This window comes from Plecotus auritus, assembly GCF_963455305.1.
Source record: "Plecotus auritus genome assembly, chromosome: 1".
Lineage (NCBI taxonomy): Eukaryota > Metazoa > Chordata > Mammalia > Chiroptera > Vespertilionidae > Plecotus > Plecotus auritus.
In genome coordinates this window covers 190,113,334-190,139,445 of record NC_137770.1, presented here as the reverse complement: position 1 = coordinate 190,139,445, position 26,112 = coordinate 190,113,334, and the positions used below count along the sequence as shown (strand labels likewise).

Here is a 26,112-nt window from a genome sequence, read left to right as displayed (position 1 = left end):
CATAGAAAAAGGTCAATTGATTTAAAAGAAGAACCTCATCTATAATAATAAAAGCATAATATGCTAATTATACCGGACAGCCGAATGACCTTCTGGATGACCTTCTGGACAAAGGCAAGTCTGCGAGGGCTGAGTCCCTTGCACAATTTAGTGCACCGGGCCTCTAGTTTTATAATAACAAACAAGTGTGATTTAGGACTTTGTATTGAAATAAAGTTATGTAAATGAGTATATTTTGTCTAATATGAAACATTTCATATTTATAACTATGTGTTACTGCTGTTTTTGGAGCTGGGAAGAATATTTGAATGGGGATTGATCTTTCAGATCAGTGTGTAAGTGAATATTTTGTATTATCAAACGCTTTGCTGCCCGATGTGACCTTGTAGGCATAGGGACTTGGACAATAAATTTTCAAATGAAAAAGACTTGCCTGAAGTTATTGTGTGGACAAACTAATATGCACAGGACACATTTTCCATAATATTGGGTAAATGAGAGCCATTATGTAATAGTAAGCATGCATCTCCACTGGATCCCAAGACACTCATCTACCTGAGAAAAATGATGGCTTTAAAAAGTGTTGCATTTTTAAGTCTTTAGAAATTGCATTTAGCTCTTCCGATTTTAAAAAAAATGTTTAGTTTATGGAAAAATTTGAATTTATTCATCAGCACTACAAAAGTCAGTAACTCATTACATGAGTTGTTTATTGGTAGTACCATTCCTACTCTCTCTCTCCCTCCTTCCGTGGCCTGATTCCTTCCTCTCTCAACGTTCTCTCCCAAGGAAAACAGTTCAGGCACATGAGTCTCGGAAATGCAGAGTACGATTGAAAACTGAGATTATTCATGAGTCAGTGGTAAAAGTCTGCTGAAAGTATGCACTGTCTACTTGTTGAAACTCGATGGGTTATGCAGGGAAAATGTGAGCACAACAGCTTTGCTTGTTTTCTAACTCTCTCCTGGCTTCATGTGGCAGACACATTCTTTCTTCATTCAGGTATTTAATTATAATCCCCTACTGGACCTGTGCTTTCCTCCAGGTTTTGTTATAGTTACCAGTAGGTATGTGGTACCTGATTGCATGTACTAGCAAGAGACCCTTAAAAAATAACTGGTAAAATAATTAGGGTTATAGTTGTTTGGTGTTGGTGGCTAGTCAGTCAAATATATGGCTAAATTGAGTTCTCTTCCATTACATTCACACAGTGTGCAAGGGACAGTATGCTAATTTCTAGACCCTTGTCTCAGATTGTGAAAATTCTATTTTAAGACCAATGTACAGCAAAATGATCCAAGAGGCAAAGTGCATAATGTAATATTTGAATATTATCTTAATTATGAATGACTATTCTGAAGCTACATACTAAAAGACATGCTCTTTACTTCTTTTCCACTTAATATTATTTTTAGTTTTAATCATGTAAACCAATTTAAAAGTTAACTATGTACTCACCACCCATATTTAACAGAATTAACCTTTTCTCTATATTTTCTTCAGATTGCATTTTTGTAAAGGAATAAAATGTTACAAACACAGTGAAAGCTCTATCCTCTCCTTTTCACATTCGAGTTAACTACACCTGAAGTTGGTGTATTTAATATCCAGGCATGCTTTTTTAATATATTTATATATATGTGTGTGTACCCATAAACAACTAAGCGTATGTTTTAAAAGTTCAATAAATTTCATCATGATTTATAACTCCTTTCAGAGTTTGCTTTTATCACTCAGCATTATGTTTTAAAATTTTATCAATGTTAATACATTTAAAATTTAGTTCATTGATTTTCAGTGCTTTATAATATTACATTACATAAAGCCAGTCCTGTTATGAGATATTAAATTATAATATTTTTTAGAGTGTGAGAGAGGAAGGGGGGAGAGATAGAGACACACACACACAGAGAAAAAAATTCATTTGTTGCTTCACTTATTTATGCATGCATTGGTTGACTCTCATATGTGCTCTGACTGGAGATCGAACCCACAACCTTGGCATGTTGGAAATGGCACTCTAACCAACTGAGCTACACAGCCAGGGCCAAGAGATCCTAAATTATTGAATGCCTCCTAGTTTCGGGCATCATGATAGATATTTGATTTTTGTCCCAGGTTAAACCTTAATTTGATGGCATTTTACTGATTGATGAGGCTAGAATAGGAAAAAAAAATTATGTTTCTGCCCAGCAAAACCTACCATTTCTGGGCTTACTGAATGTCCTCTTAATCTGTTTGCAAACGAATAGTTCTTTGCCAAGTTTGTCTATTTCCTGGAGCACTTTGGTAACTACTCCTACCAGAAGCCTGCTCATTCTTCTAATATTCAAATTGGACATCTGCTTCCCTAAGTTCATAAATTTGTTAGGCATATTTTATATCTCCAAGTTATAACAGGCAACATTTTTAAACAAATATTTTACTACTACATGAAATTATTCTCTATTTTTCCTAGCCTCTTATAGTAGTTTATTGTCATTCACCGCCTGATCTGAAAAGTAGTGCTACATATATTGGGGTTTTGGCATAACAGTACTTTAATTCTAGGTACCCATTTCTATATACTGATATTTTGCCAAAATATTGCATAACAATCCATCACACTAGTCAGTGTCTTATACCAATCATCAATCATTCTTGCGTTCAGATTGGATTTTTACAGCTAGAGACTGGCTGCTCTAGTCTGGGTTTGGCTAGGCTGGATTGCAAACTGCAGGTTGAATCCAGTTCTGTTCCACATGCCTTTTTTTCTTCCTTAGACCATGGACTCATTGGGACTGGACCTTTTCTTGGTAATCACAGAAGCCCCAAAGAAATTAGTAACACAAGCATCATCTGTTTACATCATGTCTGCTATCATCCCATTGGTTAAAGCCTAAGGTCAAGAGGCAGGAAAGGGTACCCAAAGTCTCATGGCAAATGATGTACATGGGGAGGAGTAAAAAATTAAGAAAAATAATGTGATAGCCTACAAGAGGTAAGAATATTTTAATTGATTGCCTCCTGTGTGCCTGATATGGCAATAGGTGCTTTACACAGACACACATAATTCTCTGGCCTCCATCATGAGCTGTGTATCATTAGCTCCATATTTCAAACAAGAAAGCTAAGACTTAAAAGAGGTAACTAATTTGCTTAGGAAGCAGAACAGCCAGGAATTGTATCCATATCTGTAGGTTTCCAGAATTATGCTCTTTCTTCCAAAAACCATACAACTTCAATTATTTCCCAAAATTTTAATGTAAAAAAATTAGACATAGTCATAGAACATTAATACTACTAATAATAGCACTAATAAATAGTAGTACTAATTAGTATGTGTAATATGTATCCTCATATAAAAGCAGGTTATCCTCACTGCTTTTCTTGTGAGAAACAGATAAGCATAATTATCCATTTGGGACCAAAGAAAATGAAGACAGGAAAGACTAATGGACCAAGCTTAGAGTCAGAATAAGAAATTTGAATTTTCATTTTCTTTTTTAATGTTTTTCAAGCATGTGGCTGCCCCCTCTTCATTAAAATGTCAGTGGCAAAACATATAATATTATTATATTGATGAAACTGGTGTGCATCAATAAAGAACTCTGCCTTCTCTGTTCACAAAGGAGTCTTCAGGAAGAAAACAGAAAAAAAATCTTAGGCCCCCAAATTTCTTCTTTGATAGGAATAAAATGATTAGCGATATGTTATAAACAAGAAAGCACAAAGAATGCTTGTGAAACTGGAGCAGTGCGTGTTTATGGACAACTCACCAGAGGTGTCTGATTAGATTAGCAAAGAATGTATCCTATGTTGGCTGCATATTGGCACATTTGTTCTGGTAGGGGTGGTCATCCTATCTAATAAAAGGGTAATATGCAAATTAATTGTCACTCCGTCACAAAGATGGCAGTGCCCATAGCCACAAGATGGCAGCACCCAGTCCTCTCAGCCCCGCTGGAGTCCCCCAGTCCCAGGGGGCCAGCCGTGAAGAGCGGGCAGCGTGAGCAGCCTAGCAGAATGCTTGCTTTATTGCCACGCCCGGCTTGGGCTGGCCCCCCGGAGCCAGAGCGGACACGGACAGGAACAGGGGGGCTGGCCTGCCACCTCTGTGGCCAAGCACAGTCCTGGAGAGGAGACAGTGGGCCCACCTGCGGAATGAATGTGGGTCCCTCCTGCCTCCCGTGGAAGCAGTGCAGCTCCCGGTGGTAGTAGCCGATGGGCTACTAGTTTAAAATATAATATGCAGAGGTCGTTGAGATTGATTTCATGTGCTGCAGAACTCATGAACAGTATGAATCTGATATAATCTATTCGACTGCCAAATAGATACCTGCATACCTCTGACCTTCCTTGAAAGAGGAGATTCACACTCAGGCGCCTAAACTGTACTGGACTTTAGGATTAGCTTCTGTGATAACCACTGAATATACAAAATGTCAGAATCAGTACTGAAATTTTCATGACTTCTGAGAAAATGGTAGAGTCATTGGAAATAAGAACTGTTGGAAATTTAAAAAAAAGTTTTACTGTGTATTTTGACAACAACGTATTTCTTTCTCAATTAAGTATTTTCTTTTATGAGGAACCATTAAAGTGGAATAATCACAGAAACTTAACTCTAATTTTAGAGAAAAATAAGGGATATTTCTTTGTATTTCCTTAAACAGAAAAAAGAGACCAAGTAATGAGAAAATTCAATGCAAGCTACCTTATAACTGTGAAACATGGAAGTAGAGAAAATGAAACTGAAGAGAAGACTAAAATCTGTTTTGGAGAAATGGATAATATAGGAAGAGATTAAGAAAAAGTCTACTTTGGTGTCTAGTTCATCATTTTATTTTGCAAAAGCAGACATGTGTTATTTCCTGAGATGTGAATCATCTGAACACACTTCATTTTGTCTCTAAAAAAGGGACAAACAACCTTATATAAGAAGGCAAATCACCATTTGCAAGCTGCCGTGGAGGACCTTTCAGGATAAATAATGTTCCAAAGTCTAACCTTCTATATCCATAACCGCTAAACCATGACTCAATGTTAGCCAGCTTTATTCTGATCAACCATAGAAGGTTCCACTGTATTCCTTTCAGAATAGCCCTAATTTCCTCAGGACCATCTATCCTGGGCCATCCAGGAGCCAGAATGCATGTACACTGATTCTGAGCCTAGGCACCAACCACAGAGTATATTATACACTAGAGGCCCGGTGCACGATATTCGTGCATGGGGGTGTGTGTCCCTCAGCCCAGCCTGCACCCTCTCCAATCTGGGACCCCTCAAGGGATGTCCGACTGCCCGTTGGGATCGGGCCTAAATGGGCAGTCGGACATCCCTCTCACAATCCAGGACTGCTGGCTCCCAACTGCTCACCTTCCTGCCTTCCTGATTGCCCCTAACCACTTCTGCCTGCCAGCCTGATCACCCCCTAACCACTCCCCTGCCAGCCTGATTGATGCCTAACTGCTCCCCTGCCAGCCTGTTTGCCCCTAACTGCCCTCCCCTGCAGGCCTGGTCACCCCTAACTGCCCTCCCCTGCAGGCCTGTTCACCCCTAACTGCCCTCCTTTGTAGGCCTTGTCTCTCCCAACTGCCCTCCCCTGCTGGCCTGATCGCCCACAACTGCCCTCCCTTGCAGGCCTGGTCCCTCCCAACTGTCCTCCCCTGCTGGCCATCTTGTGGTGGCTATCTTGTGTCCACATGGGGGCAGGATCTTTGACCACATGGGGGCAGCCATCTTGTGTGTTGGAGTGATGGTCAATCTGCATATTACTCTTTTATTAGATAGGATAGAAGCCTGGTGCATGGGTGGGGCCTGCTGGTTTGCCCTGAAGGGTGTCCCAGATCAGGGTGGGGGTTCCCTTGGGGCATGGGGCGGCCTGGGTGAGGGGCCTGTGGTGGTTTGCAGGCCGGCCATGCCCCCTGGTGACCCAAGCAGAGGGCTTGGTATCTGGGGTTTATTTATCTTCTACAATTGAAACTTTGTAGCCTGGAGCGGAGCCAAGCCTTCTGCTTGCTCCTTGGCGGCAGCCATTTCTATTGGGATTTATGTATCTTCTATAATTGAAACTTTGTAGCCTTAAGCAGAGGCCTGGGCCTGCCAGGGTGTGTGGAAAGCTTGGCTTCCTCCATCGCTGTGGGCAACCCTATCCTCCTGCTCTTTCCAACTCCGTGGCTGCCGCCATTTCTGTTTGGGTTTATGTATCTTCTATCATTGAAACTTTGTAGCCTTGAGTGGAGGCCTAGGCCTGCAAGGGCAGGCGGAAAGCTTGGCTTCCTCCTTTGCCGGAGAAACCCAAGCCTCCCTCCTGCTCTCTGTGGCTGTGGCCATCTTGGTTGGTTTTATTTGCATATTCGCTCCTGATTGGCTGGTGGGCATGGCTTGTGGGTGTAGTGGAGTGATGGTTAATTTGCATATTACTCTTTTATTAGATAGGACATTTGGTCAATTGCTCTCCATTATATAATGCCCCAGGATAAACTTTCCATACCTTTAAAGTACTTAAATGTCACATTAACTCCTTTTGATAACATCAGATATTAGGAGATTAATCATCCTATATAACCCTGTTATTATTAAAAAATGCTCATAGATCCTATGATTAAACTAGGCCATAAAGAGTAACATAGATACTTGTAAATAGATGGCTCTTCTTCCCATTGCAGCGTTGTTTTTATTGAAATGTAATTTGAAATGATCACATGTCTATATCTAGAGACACTGTAAGAAAAAGACCCGTGAAAACGAACTTGTCACTGTATTTATTGTCAGGATGTTGTTTATCACATTACATTTTCATTCTCAAAAACACTCCACAGAAGAAACTTCTCTTCAGTTTCATTGAAGAAAAGAGAGTGTAATTTTTCTTTACATGACTATCAATTTGTATTCGCTTTACAGACACTATCAGTTTTCTAAAACATTTACCTCTTGATTAGTGCACAGGTTTGAGGACATGCAATGTATAGTACCGGTATATACTAACTTGCTTCGTATTTCATTTTGTTTTCCTTTCCTCACTTTCTTTCATCTCAACCATCTTACCTTTATTTATTTTACTTTGCTCTATTTTCTAATCTTTAAAACAAATCTTACATTAAACTCTCCTTAAAACAAAGAAAGGTAAAATTTTATCACTGATTACTGGGAGAAATCATAATCACTGATACTGATTGTCTTGATATTCAGTAATTTAATATGCTGCCCACCTGAAGCTCACCAGGGCACCGTTGTGCAAGGCTTGCTGCTCGTCTGGTCTGCATATTGTGGGTGCCAGAACCTTCTCCCCAGTTCTCAGTTAACTCAAGACGTGTATCATAGCTCATAGCCATCTTTAAAACTGCTAGATGATATTTTTGATAACAAAAAACACTGAGGATATACGTATAAACCCATGATGTAGAATGAACTATGTTGTAATTATGAAACTTTGAGCGAATATAGACTTGTCGAGAGCAGACCAGTGATTACACAGCTGCTAGTATTGATTGCCAATTAACAGCTAATTTGAGAATCCTCCTCACAAGGAATTCATGCAAATCAGTCAGTTGAAAGGACCCATTTTATTAGTCAACAAGTATTTTTAATTTGTGTGAACATATAAAACTATGTGGTCATTGAGAGTATTTATATTATTTATATATTTATATTGGAAACACAATTATTAGAGTATCTATTTCAAGACATTGTCTTTTACTGATTTGGGGCAAAATCTAGTTTGTGTCTTTGTGTTTCTCTAAAGCGGGAAGGGTGGGTGTTTGAATTATATGCTCAGAGCAGATCAGACTCATAGGATCCTCAGAGTTTGAGTAACCACAAATAGCTACCTTTAAAGGAAGAGACTTTAAAGGAAGAGACACTTCTATGTCTTTTCTGCATCCTTGAATTCTTCGTCTTATTTTCTAGCATGAAAGGCATATCTAAAATAATGGAATTGAAGTTATCGTAGCAACAGCTTTCCTGAAATTTCCAAGTAATGTTGTTATCAGAATGACTGTGGGCAGTTATGTAAAGCACAGTGTATGTGTCGCAAAGAATTTGTGGGTTCTAGCTTTACTGAAATTGTTTTTGTAATATTTGAACTATGAAAAAATTAATCTTAACAGTTTGTGATGGTGCCTTGTTATAACTCTCTTATTTATAACTTTTTAGATATTTCTCATGTTTGAGGCCACTTGATATCATTGGCTCCAGTTCTCTTGTTGGCCATGACTTTTTGTAAATGATAAGGCCTAGAAAGATAGATGATAAGGCCTAGAAAGATAGATGTTATAGATGTTAAGATTCTTTTTTTTTTTGTTTTGTATTTTTGTCTTTTAGTCTCAGTTTTGCAAAGGCTCTCTCCTTTGCCTGTTTGTATTTTTACTTCCTTTTAGAAATAAATTATTTTTCTGTAAATCTCAAATTATAAAAAGCAAACCTGTGCATATATTTACATACCAATGAGTTATAAGAAAGCATAAAAATTTTTTCGTGTATCTACATATCTATGTTAAATATATCAATTTTAAATGTAATATAGCTACTTGTTAAGTCTATTCTGTATATAGGGATATCTAAATATATTTAACTTTTTAAAACAAAATTTTAAATGTTCTAAAGAGCATATAGTGAAATATTTCCTCAGCCAACTAGTTTTCCTCTCAGAGACAACCCCAGTTAGTACTTACTTATGTATCCTTCTGGAGCTAGTCAGTGTATACACAGACATACATGTGTGTTTTTCCTCTTTTTTATAAAGATGCAGCAAACTACAGATTTTATTCTTCACCTTGTTTTTATTTCCCAAAAAATAGGTCTTTGAGTTTGTGTTTATCTATCTATTAGGTATCTATCTATCTATCTATCTATCTATCTATCTATTGATCTATCTCCATACAAGGGCCTTCATCATTTCTATAGCTGCTATATAACATTTTATTATATAGATGTACCCTAATTTAGTAAATCAGCCCTGTCTTGATGAGCATTTGATTATTTGCAATATTCTGCTATTACAAATGATACTTTTGCATAATTTTTCACATGTAAAATGTATTACTAAGATACATTCCTAAAAATGGAAAGTAATTTTTAATATGATAGATTTTTGCAAATACTCACCTGTAGGAATTTCATCAATTTTTACACTACCATTAGCCATGTATATGAGTATTTTTATTCATACCCTCTACAACATTGTGTGTTGTCCCAATTTTTATTTTTGCAAATTCGATTGATGGAAAAATATTTAAGCCATTTATTATATTTTTATTATAAATGAGATTAAACTTTTGCATATTTGCACATTTAATTCCCTTTTTAAAATATTCATTTTTACTTGATTTCTAGGAACTTTTGCTACATTAAGAAAATGAGCCTTTGTCTATGATACCTATTGCTAATATATTATCTAATTTGTTGTTTTTCTTTGACAGTTTATTATATAACACACATACATGTGTATGGTGAGTGTGTGTATGTGTGTATGTACTATCTCTACATGTATATATGAAAGAGATAGACAGATATTGGTGTTGTTTCTAGAGTTGAAATTTTCATTTTTTCCCTCTTTTATTGTGGATTCTGAGTTTTGTATCATATCTGTCTTTCAAATTCTGAAATTATTAAAAGATGTTTTTCACGGTTTCTTCCAGTACTTTTATGTTTTCTTTTTCCACTTTAACTTCATTGATCCATCTGGTATAAATGTAAGGCTAATTACTTCTGCATGTTGCTTTTTCTGTATAAAGTACATAATAAGCTTGTCTAATTGGGGGGAAATAGCCCAAGAAGTTAAATTTCTGCAATGACTTAGTAAAAACTGACATCTTTAGCCTTTTTCTGTGGGAGCTACCGAGTTGAAAGGAGTGTGGCCTTCTCTCCACACCATGACGTGTGCTCATCCATTGACATTAGTGTACACAGAGCCTGCTTTGTTCAAGACTCCCATTCGATCAGATATTGTGAACTTTGTTCTCACCAATTTGCGCAAAATAAATAGACAGCCCTATCTGGTCAGTGAAGTGGCAGGTCATCAAACCAATGCTGAGTCTTGGGGAACTGGCAGAGCTATGGCTCCCAGAGTTCATGGTGGTGAGATTCATCATTATGGCCAGGGTGATTTGGGATGTGTGTTGTGGGGGCCACATGTTTGCACCAACCAAAACCTGGCACCATTGGCACCGCAGAGTGAACACAACACAGAAGGAATACACATCTGCTCTGCCCCGGCTGCCTCAGCCCTACCAGCACTAGTCATGACTAAAGGTCATCATATTGAGGAAGTTCCTGAACGTCCTTTGGTGGTTGAAGATAAAGTTGAAGGCTACAAGAAAACCAAGGAGGCTCTTATGCTTCTTAAGAAACTTAAGGCCTGGAATGATATCAAAAAGGTCTCTGCTCCTCCGTGAATGAGAGCTGGCAAGGGCAACATGAGAAACCATTGTATCCAGTGCAGGAGACTTTGCATCATCTATAAGGAAGACAATGGTATCATCAAAGCCTTCAGAAACATCCCTGGGATTACTCTGCTTAATGTTAAGCAAACTGAACATTTGAAACTTGCTCCTGGAGGCATGTGGGCATGTTTCTGAGTTTGGACTGAAAGTGGTTCCAGCAAGTTAGAGGATTTGTATGGCACCTGGAGTAAAGCTGCCTCCCTCAAGAGTAACTACCACCTTCCCATGCACAAGATGCCCCATACAGACCTGAGCAGAATCTTGAAAAGCCCGGAGACCCAAAGAGCCCACCAAGCACCACACAAGTAGGTTCATCGCAGAGTCCTGAAGAAGAACCCACTGGAAAATCTGAGAATCATGTTGAAGCTAAGTCTCTATAAACCCCGGCCCATACACCGGAACCCCATTCTTCTCCAGGCCAAGAACCACTGCTCGGGCTTGATAAAGCAGCAGCAACAGCGTTAGAAGCCAAAGCAGATGAGAAGGGGTTTCCAGGCAAGAAGCCTGTGGTAGGGATGAAAGGAAAGAAGGCTGTTGGCCTTACGACGCAGAAGCCTTTGGTGGGAAAAGAGGCTGCAGCTACCAAGAAACCAGCAGCTGAGAAGCCTGCAGAAAGGAAACCCACCACAGAAGAGAAGAAACCTGTGGCATGTGCTTATTCCATAAACGTCAAATCACTTTGGACAGCTAATTTTGATTAAAAAAACAGATCAAAGACAATGAGGAACATGAAAAAAATTTGACTTTTTAAAATAATTTAAATATTTTAATCAAGATATATGTCCCAATTCTTCTCCAAGCAATGTTTTATTCAAATAGATCTTCCAAATTCAGGTTAAATTTAATGTAGCTACTTCTTATTTTTGTTGCAATTTTATGGAGAAGGTTCTTTTTTTTAACCATTACTGGTGATTAGATATACATAATGGATTATTATATATGTATGTATGCATTGATTATTTTAATTAATTTTGTATCCAGTTGCCTTCATATATTTTTTCTCATTTTTCATAAACATTCAGTTGATTCCCTTGAATATTATAGGTAAGCAATCATATTTGCTCATAAGTTTACCTTCCCAATATAGTCATCATTAACTGGCTTCTGAAATAAACAGTAAATCTCAGTGACTTAACTAAATAAAGTCTTATTTTACTACATGCACAAATACAGTATGATAGGGTCAGACAGCTCTACTCAAGGAGTAATTCAGGAATATAGGCTTCTTCTATTTTCTATTTTTATCATCTTAGGGCATGGGTTTTTAATTTTTATTTTTTTTACTGTACAGGGCCAGACAGTTAATATTTTAAGCTTTGCTGACCATGCGATCTCTATCACAACTTCTCAATAATTGTTGTAGCTTGAAAACAGCCACAGACAATACGTAAATGAAAAAGCATGGCTGTGCAATAAAACCTAATTAACAACAGGTGGGGGCCAAATCTGGCCCATGAGCCATAGTTTGCCAACTCCCATTCTCAGGCCTCAGAATGCTACACTGGATTTTCTGTATCCAGCAGGCAGATGTGGGAAGAAAGAATCAAGATGACTTGGAATGTTTTTATTAGACTTGGAATTAGTACACCTCACTTCTGCTCATGTTCTGCTTTGTAGAACTCAATTATATGACCTTACCTATTGGGAAATGTAGCTTATATATGTACACAAGAAAAGTAAAAAAAAATAGATATGGTGATCATCCAGCTGTTTCTACTATATTTTGCTTGACAACCTTTAGAAGAATAATTTGGCTACCAATACATTGTCTACCATCACTAGAAATGTGAACAAAAGTGGTGATAATGAAGGGGCTTTTATTGTCTCTAATTTTAATGACCTGCTACAATTTGCATTAATCTTGATAACTAGGTTTAAGTGTAAAATATATTTTTATCATTTTATGGAAGAATTTATATTCTTTGTATCTATATTCTACAACCAAATTTGTATTCCTACTATTTATAAAAAGATCTTTTTTTGGTACAATCTGTGAGCTAAGAATAGTTTTTATGTTTTTAAAAGATAGTAAAAATAAGCAAAGAGCGTGCAACAGAACCTGTATGTCACCCACAAGTCTTAGAATATTTGCCATTTGATTTTTTAGAGAAAACGTTTGTTGACTCTTGCTCTAGAACAGTACTATTCAAAGTGTAAGTAGAGACCAGTAGAATTAGCAACACATAGAATTTCAACACTGTTAATATTTTGGGCCAGATAATTCTATGTTGTAGGGACTGTTCTATGTGTGGTATGGTGTTTAGCAGCATCTCTGGCCTCTACCTACCAAATGCCATTAGTACCCTCCCACACCATCACTACAACAAAAAAATAATTGCCAAACATAGACAAGTGGCCTTTGCTGGGCAGAAGCTCCACCTGTTGAGAACCACTGATATAGAAACTTGGTCGGAATACAAATTCATGGCCTCATCCCAGACATACTGGGTCAGAATCTCTGGGATTGGGGTCAGCCATCTGTGTTTTAACAAGCTTTCCAAATGATTCTTATATACACTAAAGTTAGTGAACCACTTTGGAACCACCTTTAGAATGACTTGTATAACCATTAGTTACTATTGTCATGGTAGCATTCTGACAGCCTTCTTTATATTTTCTATATAAAGGAGTGGTTAAAATTTTCTATTTTTTTTTATGACATTTGACAAATTATATTATCTGGAATATTAATCACATTATCCAGATTTTCAAATGTATTTTCATAAAGTTAAGCTAAGTAATTTCTCATGAATCTTTTCCCCCCTTCATTTAGCTAATGCTTTATTTTATTGCTATTTCCAATAATGATTCCTACCAATTTTATCTAGTAGTTTTTTAGTGTTTTACTAGTTCATTTATTTCAACTTGTATTTTTATTAATTCCTCAATTTTGCTTTTCCTGGGTTTTGTTGCTATGCTTTTTCAAAGATTTTTATATGTAGTTTTTTATTTTAATTTTGTTGTTATAACATAAATATTTAAAGTAGAATTATTCTTCAAGGCTTTACCAGGTATCTCCCATGAGTTTTGCTAGGCAATTATTTTAATACTGATATGTATCTACATATTCTAAAATTTTAGTTTTGATTTCATCTTTCACTTGTGTTTTTTGAAAAGAAAGGTGATTTGTTTTACATTTCTAGTTTCTTAGTTCTTTTTCCTTATTTTCTTGTTTAATGGTTATTGGAAAATACTTTATATATACATTATATTCTTTTGGAACATATTGAGGGTTTTGCGCAGTTGATACTTTTTATTTTTATTTTTAGGAAATCTCTTGGGTTCAACATACAATTGGGTCTCACTTTGTTTTCCTATTTGTTAGTTTCTTTCATGTGTAATAGTTGAGTTTAACCCATTAACAATATGTTTTTATGGTTGATGTAATTATTTCATGTTCTTTTACATTATGCTTTCAGTTTGTATAGGATTATTTAATGTATTTTGCTTTTTGGATTGGTCTTTGCTTTGCATGTGTTTCTCTTGGTAATACAAAATTTTCTCATTTACTCAAGAAAATACCTTTAACCCAGTAATTTCTGTGAAATCCTTAATTCTCTATATTTTACACAAATAGCTGTTTACTCTAGAAGGGACAATGATTATTTTATCATGTTTCTCCTTCTCCTCACCCAATTTAGCTAATTGTGTTGTATTTCTTAATGTGTACTTATATGTTGCTAAATAAACTGAAACTTATCCAACTAATTGATTTTGCAGCTGCGGGCAAACTACAGCCCGCAGGCCGGATCCGGCCCATTCGGCTGTTCTATCCGGCCCGCGGAGCTGAAAGAGCGGAGGGTTCTCTTGCTCTCCCCTCCGCTCCTTTACTTTGAATTTATATTAGTTCACACAAACACTCCATCCATGCTTTTGTTCTGGCCCTCCGGTCCAGTTTAAGAACCCATTGTGGCCCTTGAGCCAAAAAGTTTGCCCACCCCTGGTATAGAGTTTTTTAACTAGCTATAAAAGAAAAGTAACTTTACATTAAAAAAAAAATTCCAATCTTCTCTTTTTCTTCACTTGCCTATTTTGCTCAACTATTACATTGTTGATATGTATAACATTTATAAAAAGTTCTATAACCCTGTCTTCCCATATGTTTTAGTTAAATAGAGTCAATGTTTATTTTAATCACTTTGCTGTAATTTTCCCATTTTTTTTTCCTGTTGGAAAAATTATTACCCAAGTCACTTTGTCAAGATGAGCTCATAGCAATATTCCTTGGTTTTGCTTGTTCAAAAATATGGGTGTTAATTTTTGGATGATTGATTGTTTTTGTGGAGCTTGTCATCATTTTTTTCTGCTATTTTTTTATGTTGGATATCGTCATAGAGAAAACTGAGATCAGACTGATATTTAGCCACATAGAAATTATTCAGATGTGCTGCCTGCCAACCTAGAGAATTTTTATTGATTTTACAAAACAATAATGTAACTATGATACATTTCACTATGAAATGGTCCTGATATATGGTATGTCATTTGTATCCATAAATTCAATTCCTTCTCTATTTTTGGAAAATTTCTTTATAATTTTATTTTAATATTTTGCGTATTCCTTTGTCTGATTTTCATATATATCATTTCATAAAACACATTGCACTCTCTTTTAAAATTTTTTTCTTTTATCTTCCAGTACTCCCATGCTTTGCAATGTAGTGTCTAATTTTGTCTTAATTTCTCTGGTGTTTTTATTATTTTCTTCCCTTCCTTTCCTGAACTTTATCAGCTCATGATCTATCTATTTTTGTTTTCTCACCATCTGTTCTCTAGTCTCTTATATAGCCATGTGCCCATATAAAATTTGGCTTATATTACTATTTATAAGAATGAGAAAATACATATTGGGAGACAATTAGCCATTTTACCTTTAAGACTGCCTTCTGTAGAGAAAGTTTTTCTTGTCCTAAGCTAAATGTCACATAACTGGGGGACTGGGAACATGTGTTACCTGAAGAACTACCATCTTTTATTGGGACAGGAGGCATGTTTTTGCGTCTCTGAGGTGCAAGGCCTCAGAGTTTCATCTCACTGGATTTTACATAATGAGAGAACTCAAGGTATGTTACACAAGTTGTTAAAGGACATGCAAAATGAAAACATTCCTGTGGTCTTACTGTGTTTTTAAGATTTTATCACATACATACACAATAGGGATTTAGGGTTCAATTTTTTACTCGCAGGTATGCAGCCCAGCTGCCAAGTCTGCATTAATTAATAGCAAATTGATGTCTAATAGCAATGTCCAATAACATGCTTCCCTCTCCCAGCTCCATTTAGCTTTGCAACTGCAATTACCTTGCACTGTATATTCCTTCACAGCACGAAGGTGTCATTTGGAGGTTTATACATGTTTTAGAATATCAGGAAATAAAATTAGATTTTGTTTTCTCTGATGAGATAACAGATGTTCTAAGATGCTAATTATTCTAGGAAAAGTATTGTTTACTTGGGATATATTAAACTCATTAAAAATTTTCCCTTTTGGTTTTGCTCCAATGGATAGCATTTCTCCCCCCGCCTTTTATATGTGTGTTTGGCTCAAAGAAAATAATAATGAGCACACTGTTGTCTAGTACCTACTGTTTTCAGTTTCTAGTAAAATTTGGCCATTAAAATGCTTAGTGTACGTCTACATACAGTATTACCACACTGCCCATATGGAAATCTTGGCACTCCTCTTATTAACAGTTTATCTGACTGGCTGTCTGTGTTTTCCTTTGCTTTTCTCACTGTCTGGCATTTCTTTGGCTGCCTCTCTGAGTCTCTTTTTCTCTTGATGTGTATCTTTTTGGTTATCTGTTGATCTAATGATAAATTATACACATAAGGAAGGCATTTTGGACAAATTAGTATGGGATCTAGTCTTTCCTTAATAAGTATTTACTCAGTTTCTTCTATTAGTATAGAACTGTGCTACCATGTGTTTAAATTGGGCAATTTCTTACAACTCAAGGCATCTGCAAAGTTCTAAAATTTTAATGCAATTGCTCCTTGAACTGACCTCTCTTTATTTTGCCTTATATGAAATACATGATTTCAGCCCAAAAGTTTCTCTAGCAGAGTGATATTTATAACCTTTGGCTTCTTACCTATTTACCTTATTCTACTTCTCACTCACCAAGATCTAGGAAGGTAGAATGTAATTTTAGCTTAAAACCATAGTTTTTATTCTCTTTTAATTAACAATTATAAATCAACAATTCAAAAAATACTTTTAGAATAGGTGTAATTTTTATGGATTTTCTAAAATGATTTTGGGAGCCTTTCCTCCTTTCTAAAGTTAAGTTCCAAGTTTCATTAGATTTAATTGGCAACCAGATGTTTCTGGTTCTGGCCCTTACAAATCAACTTGATTTTATTTTCTTTGATTTTTTTTTTTATAGATAGGTCTTTAATTTTTTCCTCAGCTGCATACTGCAGAAGCATTCATCCTTCTGAAGATATAGATTACTATTTTTATGATTTCTTTGGTATAAGTGACTTGACATTATACTTCAGTGTAATTGTGCAACTGATATTTTGCATGTAGTAATTAGCAGTCTAACTAAGAAATAAAAAAAAATTAACAAGTGGTTTGGTTCCCTTCCAGTCAGTGAGCTTTGTATATTGATGTACTTAATATGAAATGGAGAAATAAAATGATATATTGTCTAAGTATTAACAGTTTTGTTTTAAGAATGTATGATCTCTATGCCAAATATTCTGTAGTTACTCAGATTAATAATTTTTTTCTGCCTCTAATTACCACTAATATTGCTTAATTAACTTATTTTCTAATTTAAGCCTGGAGGTAATTAAGGTCAGGTAGTCAAATAAAAGTTCAGTTTTCTCTTGATTTTCAGGAACCTTAGCATCTTCAAATATGTCCAAAGATTCATGACTATTCTCAGGAGATGTCTAAAGTGTGTTCAATGAGGTATTTCTTTGACTTCAAATAGATACTGTCAATTTCTTCCTCTCTTGCATTTCTCTCTGCGTCATCTCTCACATGTAATTCTGCTCACAAAAGGCACTGTTGTTCGTATTTGTCATATCACTACTGACAATCCAGTAGTGTTGAACTTGACCTGTGTTCCTAAGATATTCCTATCCTCAGGAAACTACCACTAATGTAAAATCTTTCAAGTTTCACTCTTTTTCTTTGTTATTTTAATCTTACATCTCAGGGTTTGTGCATGGGCCAAAAATACCTTTTCAGTGACAGACCCTGAGATACTCAGAATTATTCCTACCCTTTGACTTGCCTACCTCCTTAAAAATATATTCTCTTCTCCTATGATTCAAATAAATATAAACCATACACTTAAAAACTAATCAAACATCCCTGAATCCTTAGATGAATACATCTTCAGATCAGGTGGAGAATAAAACAGCATAATATTTCAAACCAACCTATGATTGTCAGCTATTTATTTCTGCTTACTAGATCATTATATGATTACTTTATATAAGGCTTTTTTACAGTGAGTACATGAACTTTTTGTTATTATTGTTACTCCTCATCCAAGAATATTTTGCCATTGATTTTTAGAAAATTGAAAGGGATGGAAGGAAGTGGAGAGAGAGAGAGAGAGAGAGAGAGAGAGAGAGAGAGAGAGAGAGAGAGAGAGAGATTGGTTGGTTGCCTCCCACCCAGTACAGGCCCTTGACTGGGAATGGAACCTGTGACCCTTTGGTGCACTGATTAATGCTCTAACTACTGAGCAACCACTCAGGGTGAACTATTTTTTAACTGCCAGTTTCTCTTTTCATTTCTTGTTGAAACTTTTGTTGGGGAAAATGGAAAGCCATGAAGACATTACCTACTATGAAAGCATGGTATCAAATCACAATTAAACATTTCCCAATATTCAACAATAACTTATTTATTCATATCAATTCTCTATCAGTTTTTTTATCAAATAATTTCCCAATCCCACTCAATGGTTCTTAACTAAATTTCTCACCCTGGCTGGGTGGCTCATTTGATTGGAGCATTGTCCAGTACACCAAAGGTTGCAGGTTCAATCCAGGTCTGGACCCATACTTAGGTTGCAGGTTCAACCCCCAGTCCAGTCGATGTTTCTCTCTGACATTGATATCTTTTTCTTTCTCCCCCACTTCCCCTCTCTCTAAAATTCAATAAAAACATATCCTCAGGTGAAGATTAAAAATAAAAAGCATACTTTCTCTACAGGCTGCATAGACTTCCCTCTTTTCACTAATGTGTCTACCACCATTTCCTACCTTTTATTTTCATCTTTCTTTCTGTGCTTAAGGAAGTAACTTGGAGGACCTAGCTAACACATTCATCCCCATTCAGCAACTATTTGGTGATGTAGTTTGTTAGTGAAGTTTTTCAGAGGTGTCACTATTTCTTTCTCTTCTTTGTTGTACCATACCAGAATTCTAAGACTAAGGTTTACTCTCATTGCTTCCTTACTTACATTCCTTTTTTTCCTATTTCACGGAGAACTGCCTTCACATTCTATTGAATTCCTCTTTTCTTTTAAATAGATCCCATGGGTTTTTTTTTTTTTTTTGTGTGTGTGTGTGTGTGTGTGTGTGTGTGTTTAACTTATTTTTCTTGGTCTTCATGCACTAGTTGATATAGTTTTCCATTATTCCTTCCTTGGCTTCTATCATATTGTACTTTCCTTGTGGGTCATCTATCTTTCCTATCTCTTTAATTCCCTTTCTAACTTTGAACATTTTTCATAGTACAGACCTTGACCTTCACTATTCTTCTCTTTAAAGGCTTTCTTATAGTGAATTAATAATATAAACTTTATTCCCAAGATAACATTTCTAGTCTCATTCTTATATGGATGTTCTCATTACACAGGCCTTTGACACTTGAATTTTCTACCATTATTCTGAATTCAAAGTGCCAACCCAAACTCATTATACATCTTCCAGCTCTAAAAAAAACCTCAGATATTTAACATCTTTGTACTTCAGTTTTTTATCTATAAAAGGAAAATATTAATAGTAGGTTTTATAGGCTTGTTGTGAATATATGTATATATTCATTCATATATGTATATTCACATATGTATATTCATTCATACATATATATATTCAATACTAGCCATTATCATTATCCCTTGACACAAAATTCCAGTTAAATTAGGCTGTTCTTATCACCATCCACTGAACATAGAGTGGAAAGACTCAATTTCATTCCTCTATTGAAACTCTTTCCACAGTCCTAAATTGTCAATCCAACCAAATTATCCTTGTGACCATTATAAATTTGAATTTCTCCATGAAGTCTTTCCTGACAAATCCAAGGCTAATGAATTCAGTTTTCTTTTATACTAATCATATACACTAATTTGATGTGTATCTTCCTCTAAACCAAACTGTAAGTGACCAGTGACATAAGTTCAACTTCTCTTGTCTTGCTCTCAGTGTTTTGCTATCTATGAACATGGTAAGCACTGCTTAAATAAATTTTTGAGGGGAGGAAAGATTAAAATCTTTAAAAGCCCCCAAAGTGTCACAGTTATGGACACACAATAATTTTCCGCATAGTTAAATGTGTCAGCAATATTGAATGTGGAGCCCAGTGTAACTGGAAAAATGTACAAGTTACATTAATTGAATGCATGAGTTGTGTAGATAATCAGTGTTACCTAGAAGTCAATGTATTTTTTTTTGTTTGGTCTTAAGGGTTTAATTGTGAATCAATGCATACACATAAGGTGTCTGATACTGGGATGAGTTCCCTGGATCATCTCCCTGGGTAGTATAACCATAATCATAGATAGTTCAGATCCACTAACAAAGAATCTGATCTCAGCCAAGGTTAGAGTCAGGGTGAGAGTCCAAAGATCTTTTATATCAACTTTATAATCTCCAAAACCTCAAATTTTGGCAACAAATATGGGGTACGTGTCACCAAGAGTAGAAGTTTTAGGTTGATATACAACATTCATTAGGTTTCACTTGTTTTTCTTTTTAAAACATACATTTGCCTTCTAAGGATTCCTCAAAATAGATTCTAATATCTATATATGTATTGTCAATAGCCACAAATGGTAACCACTAACCACATATGGCTATTGAGGATTGAAATGTGGCTAATCTGAATTGAGATGTGCTTTAAGTATAAAAAACAAAACACTTGATTTCAAAACTTTGTATGGAAAAAAAGAAGATAAAATATCTCAATAATTTCAACATATAAACATGTTGAATGTTTTGGCTTTGTTGCATTAAGTAAAATGTAATATTCATTTCACTTGTTTCTTTTTTACTTTTATTGATGTAGCTACTAGAAAATGTTAAATCAAAAAGTTGGCTCACATCCTATTTCTATTGGAGAGTGCTGATCTAGATCAAAGAGATATTTGAGGTTTTCTTCAAATAGGAACGCATATTAACATAGAAGATGACTATTAAGACCTAGGGCTGTGGTTTACATTCCTATGAGGGTTTATCCAAAGTCTACACTCCCTTTGCCTCATCTCCTGAACAGAAGCTTCTTCTACACCACACATCATCTCAGTCACACCACACTGTTGTCCTAGTCCATAACCTTAGTAATCAGTACCATGGCAGGCCAGGAATGTGGCATAGATTTGCAGTAACTTATCTCATCTCCACCCCTTCTTACTAATCATGATGGCCTTCTGTATGTTCATAACTCCAGCTTCACCTTGATTTATGAAGAACTGCAGTAGTTATTTAGCTAGAGAAATAATTTTGTGCTAGTCTTTGGTACTTTATTTTAAATATAAATACCATATTTAATGATACATACTAGACTTGTACATGTAATATGATACTTCTTCTGAGTGAAGTTCTGCTTGACTTAGTGGTTTTAGTTCAGCTGTTCTAATGAATTTAGAGAAGAGCCTGTTGCAATTTAATATTCTTTCTTAACACCTTTTGGCACCACTTGAAAAAGTAAAGGGATACATTTTTCAACTGACATGTGGCTTCTTCAAAACCCTCCAGTAGTTATGGGAAGAGAAATTCTATAAGTGATAGCAGCTTATTTTAAACTCAGAGACACTCCATAACAATGCATTTAACAATACAGGACTCTGTCTTCTTTCTCCTTTCTCTTCCCCTCTAGCATTAACATTTATTTTAATTTCATGCATGTGTGTTTGTATGTATATTTGTGTGCATCCACAATGTGTGGGGCACCTTGTCAATCCAGATCAGTGAGCACAAAGAGTCTCCAGAGTTTGTATTTATTTATTTATTTATTTATTTATTTATTCATTCATTCATTCATTCATTCATTCATTCAATTAAATATGTTTTTATTGATTTCAGAGAGGAAGGGAGAGGGAGAGAGAGATAGAAACATCAATGATGAGAGAGAATCATTGATCGGCTACCTCCTGCATGTCCACTATTGGGGATCGAGCCCCCAACCCGTGCATGTGCTCTTCACCAGAATCGAACCTGGGACCCTTCAGTCCGTAGGCCAATGCTCTATCCACTGAGCCAAATCAGCTAGGGCTAGTCTCCAGAGTTTTTTTTAAAAATTAAATTACAATTTGCATTTTATTACAAGAGTATATTATCATAGACAGGGTATATCTCTGAATAATTTTAATTTTAATAATTTTAGATAGTTGATTCTAATGTATACCTAATGAAACAGTAATCTATTTTATGATTCCATACCAGAAATTTCTATTTTTGTTGATTATTTCTCAACTTGTCCTAGCATCACCCAGAAGATGGGAATGTAGCCCATGAAACTGAGAATCAGGCATGACTCTCTTATCTTTAATCACAGTCTTGGATAAAACCTACTTCTCACTCTGCAGCTTTAGGACAGATTGACTGGGGATAACTCAGTACTATTCTCTATTTCAGTAAATTCTATAATCTCAATACATTTTCAGAGCCTATGTTTATATGGCTGGTGTTATCCTGAGTATTTCATTGGAAGAAACAAATCATCCTGACGGTATTTGAAGCAAAGGCACCTGATCTCAACATCAGGCAAAAGCAGGAAGGAAAATGGAATTTTTTATATTTTGTCCAGTGTTCAATAAACCTAAATAGCTAATGAACTCTCAAAGTTGGCTCTAAGATATTTACATAGTTTAATTTGTTACTAAACAGAAAGAGTTGATCCACCTGGCAATAGCAGAGACAAACACTGAAGACCAAGAATTACGGCAGAGAAAGATGGGCTATTTTATTTTGAATGGCACCACCCAGGAGAAGGGAAGCTAATGTTCAAAAGCCCAAACTACCTATCCTGTGTTCGGGCAGTTTTTAAGGGTTGCAGCGGTCCTCAAACTTTTTAAACAGGGGGCCAGTTCAGTGTCCCTCAGACCGTTGGAGGGCTGGACTATAGTTTAAAAAAAAAAACTATGAACAAATTCCTATGCGCACTGCGGGGCCAGGACAAGTCGGCTGCTAAGCAGGACAGGCAGCGGCATCCGGCGGGCCGGATAAATGTCCTCAGCGGGCCGCATGTGGCCCGCGGGCTGTAGTTTGAGGACTCCTGGGGAACAGGTATGTGGAAATGCTAGTGGGGCAAGATTTAGTTGGAGGACCTGGGAGCTTGGCCATTTAGGGTAAAGGGCATCAGCACAGATATTCCTGGATAATGAACTCTTTGCTTCTTAAAGGGTTCTGGTGTTCAAGTTCCCATTGTGTCCACTCCTTTGGTTTCCTGTGTGTTGGAAAAATGCTCCGGAGAATGGCAGTTGTATACATTAGAATAAAAGGAGGAGAGGTAAAGAAGGCTACATGATGTCCGTTGGTGGTAGATTAAGGGGACAGGAGAAAGCAAAATGGGGGAATCTCTGGGGTTGGATAAAGAATGAAACAGAGACAAATACTTCTTTTACATTGGTGGGTACAGGATAGTTAACAATGAACATTTACAGCACATAGAGATGGTATGCTGGGAATGAGATAACAATGAGGCATTCTGTGGTCTCTTGCTCTGGTGTGGTGGTTGTGCCCTAAAGGGTCTGGAAAAGATTACTCTGACATTTCAAAGGTATATTATCTTAGATGCAAAAAGACAGTAGACAGGCTCACTTAAGGTAAAGATTGACCTTGGTCAAGGAAGCTACAGGCTTAGGATGTCACTACCCGCCATGGCCTGCTTTCAGTTAGGAATTTTTATGTTGAGACCATCCTATGTGGTTACTTTCAATCTCTGAGTTTGTAGGGCCTGCCATGCTGACCTCTCTTGACTTTGTCAGGTTTAGTATGTGGCCCTCATTTTGTCCACACTAAGATAATTACTAGGAAGGGAAGCAATTCCTATGTATTAAGCGTGTCTTTTTATTTTATGTATTCTGCTACTTTGACATCAGAGACCTTGCTGATCCTGGAGGGACAGCCCCTCCTTGGATTAGCTAATATTTCAAATTAGTACAGGACTTGCCCCAGAGCACTCCTTTCAATCCAAACAAACCAATCCAGAACCCACACCCAACCACCTCCTATAGTAGACTCTTCTACTCCAGACCACTATCCCCTTGTCCTAATCACCCCAGAGCCAGGTATCACACAACCACTAACAGCCTTTATAACCCCCGAGCCCACTGAAATTATCCAATCTAGCTAATCCCCAACTTGCTTATCTTGCCTCCCCCATTCCTTTCCACAGTTCAGTCTGAGGGTTTCCCAGGTATACAGAGTATGTGAGGAGCACCTATTAGCAAATGGCTACTAGACTTTCATTATTTATAAATAATAAATGGAGAGTCCATCTCAACAGACTAATTTCTCATTGGGGTTCACATCAAATGAATCTTCCTTCTCAGGGTGTACAACTTCTGTACAGTTGAATACTGTACAAGCTAAATCAGGACTGCAGCATTCAGGCAAATAGGAAAGTCATTGCTAACAGAAGAAACTTAATAACTTCCTAGTTTACCTTCCATGCTCTTGGGGAATCTTCCTTTCTTTTTGTAGATAAATACAAAAGAGGAACCATGTTAGCTTTATGCTCTATGTGAGTTTTCTAGGGCTTCTGTAACAAAGTGTGTGTCTTAAAAAACAGAAATGTATTTTCTCACAATTCTGAAGCCTGGATCAAGGTGTCAACAGAGCTGGTTCCTTCTGAGGTTTGTGAGAGGGGATCCATTCCGTGGCTTGTAGATGGCCATCTTCTCCCTGTGTCTTCACATGGTCTTCCCTCTGTACATGTCTTTGTCCAAATGTTCTCTTCTGATAAAGACAGCCATCATATTGAATTAGGGCCCACCCAATGACTTCGTTTTACCCCAATAACCTCTATGAAGATCCTATCTCAAACTGTAGTCACATTCTGAAATACCGGTGCTTAGGACTTATTCATGAATTTGTGGAGTTTATTTTTTGGGGATTAGGGAGGAGTGGAGGACAAAATTCAGCCCATAACATATTACATATCTGATTGTTGACCTAAAGGTAAGACGTGAATCTGAGTTTTTATTTATCATTTTTAAAATAATTTGTCTTAATTTTGAAAGTATTAAAAACATCCCCTTCTTCCCCCCATTAACCCCTTTACCCTGATCTACTCCCAGGCTTTCACTGCACTATTGATTGTGTCCATGGGTTATGAATATATACGTATAAGTTCTTTTGTTAATCTCTTTTTGATTTCTAGTACATCCCATACTGCATTGCAATAGAGTTTTAAAGAAAATCAATATTTTAGCAAATTAAATGATAAATGCCAATTTGTTTTCTTCCTTTTTTTGAGAGAGAGGTTATTGTCATTAAGCAAAATGATAGTGCACATAGTCTTTGAGAGTAAATAAAGGGTTTGTTTGTTTGTTTGTTTGTTTTTTGCACATGACACACTTCTTTAAAGTCCAACTCAAATCCTATTTCTTTTATTAACCACCCAGTCCTCAAAGAATGCACCTTCCTCTAAACGGCTATAATAGTTTAGTTTTAATCAGATTTTTGTTTCTCCAACTATATAGTTAAGTTTCATTAAAGATAAAACTGTCGGACACACAAATATTTTTATTCATCCATTCAATGGTAAAAAATTCCTGAACACTTGATATTGATCCAAAACCGTTTATCAAGCCTGAAGAATATCAAGATAAAAAAAGTATGACTTCTTTCTCCATAAGCCCAAAAACTGATGAGGAGACATATACATGAAATTAATAATGAGAATAAAATAATATTAAAATCCAGCTTTTCTTGCTCCACCTGTTGCCATTCCATTAATGGTCAAAGTGACTAATACTCCCATGAGGCTAAGTCCAATGGTCAATTTTCATTCCCCCTCTTACTAGAACTATGAGCAGAATTTGACACAATTTATAAATTTCACTTGGCATTCAGGTCACACAATCCCTTGGTTTTCCTCTATCTCATTTCTCAGTCTCCTTTGCCAATTCTCTTTTTAATTTTTACTCAACCACTTTGCTACATAATATTGCAAGTGAGTGTTCAGTACTCTTCTATTCTCTATTTTCTCTTTTTATTGGGGTCCAGAACCATGGTTTTAATTCCATATATATTTCAATGGCTCCCAAATATAAATTTCCAATCAATTCCTTTCTCCTGGACTTCTAGACTTATTTATTCATCTGCTTCCAACAATCTACTCAATGACTAATGGATATCTTAAACTTAACATGCCTAAAATTGAACTACTGCTCTTACCCCTAAACCAGCTTCAACCATAGCCTTCCTCACTTTTGTTAGTGGAAGTTCCACCCTTCATAGTTATTCAGTTAAATAAAATTGGAGTCAT

At 36.3% G+C, this 26,112-nt stretch overlaps 1 protein-coding gene and 1 pseudogene across 2 annotated transcripts in view; both read left to right on the top strand.

Annotated features, from left to right (window-relative positions):
* The window catches only part of ARHGAP24 (Rho GTPase activating protein 24), a 466,522-nt gene that overhangs the window by 122,723 nt on the left and 317,687 nt on the right, over window positions 1–26,112 (top strand). The window lies entirely within an intron of this gene.
* Window positions 9,855–11,125, top strand: LOC308255701 (large ribosomal subunit protein uL4-like; annotated as a pseudogene). The gene has a single exon. The product of its transcript is annotated as a large ribosomal subunit protein uL4-like (transcript).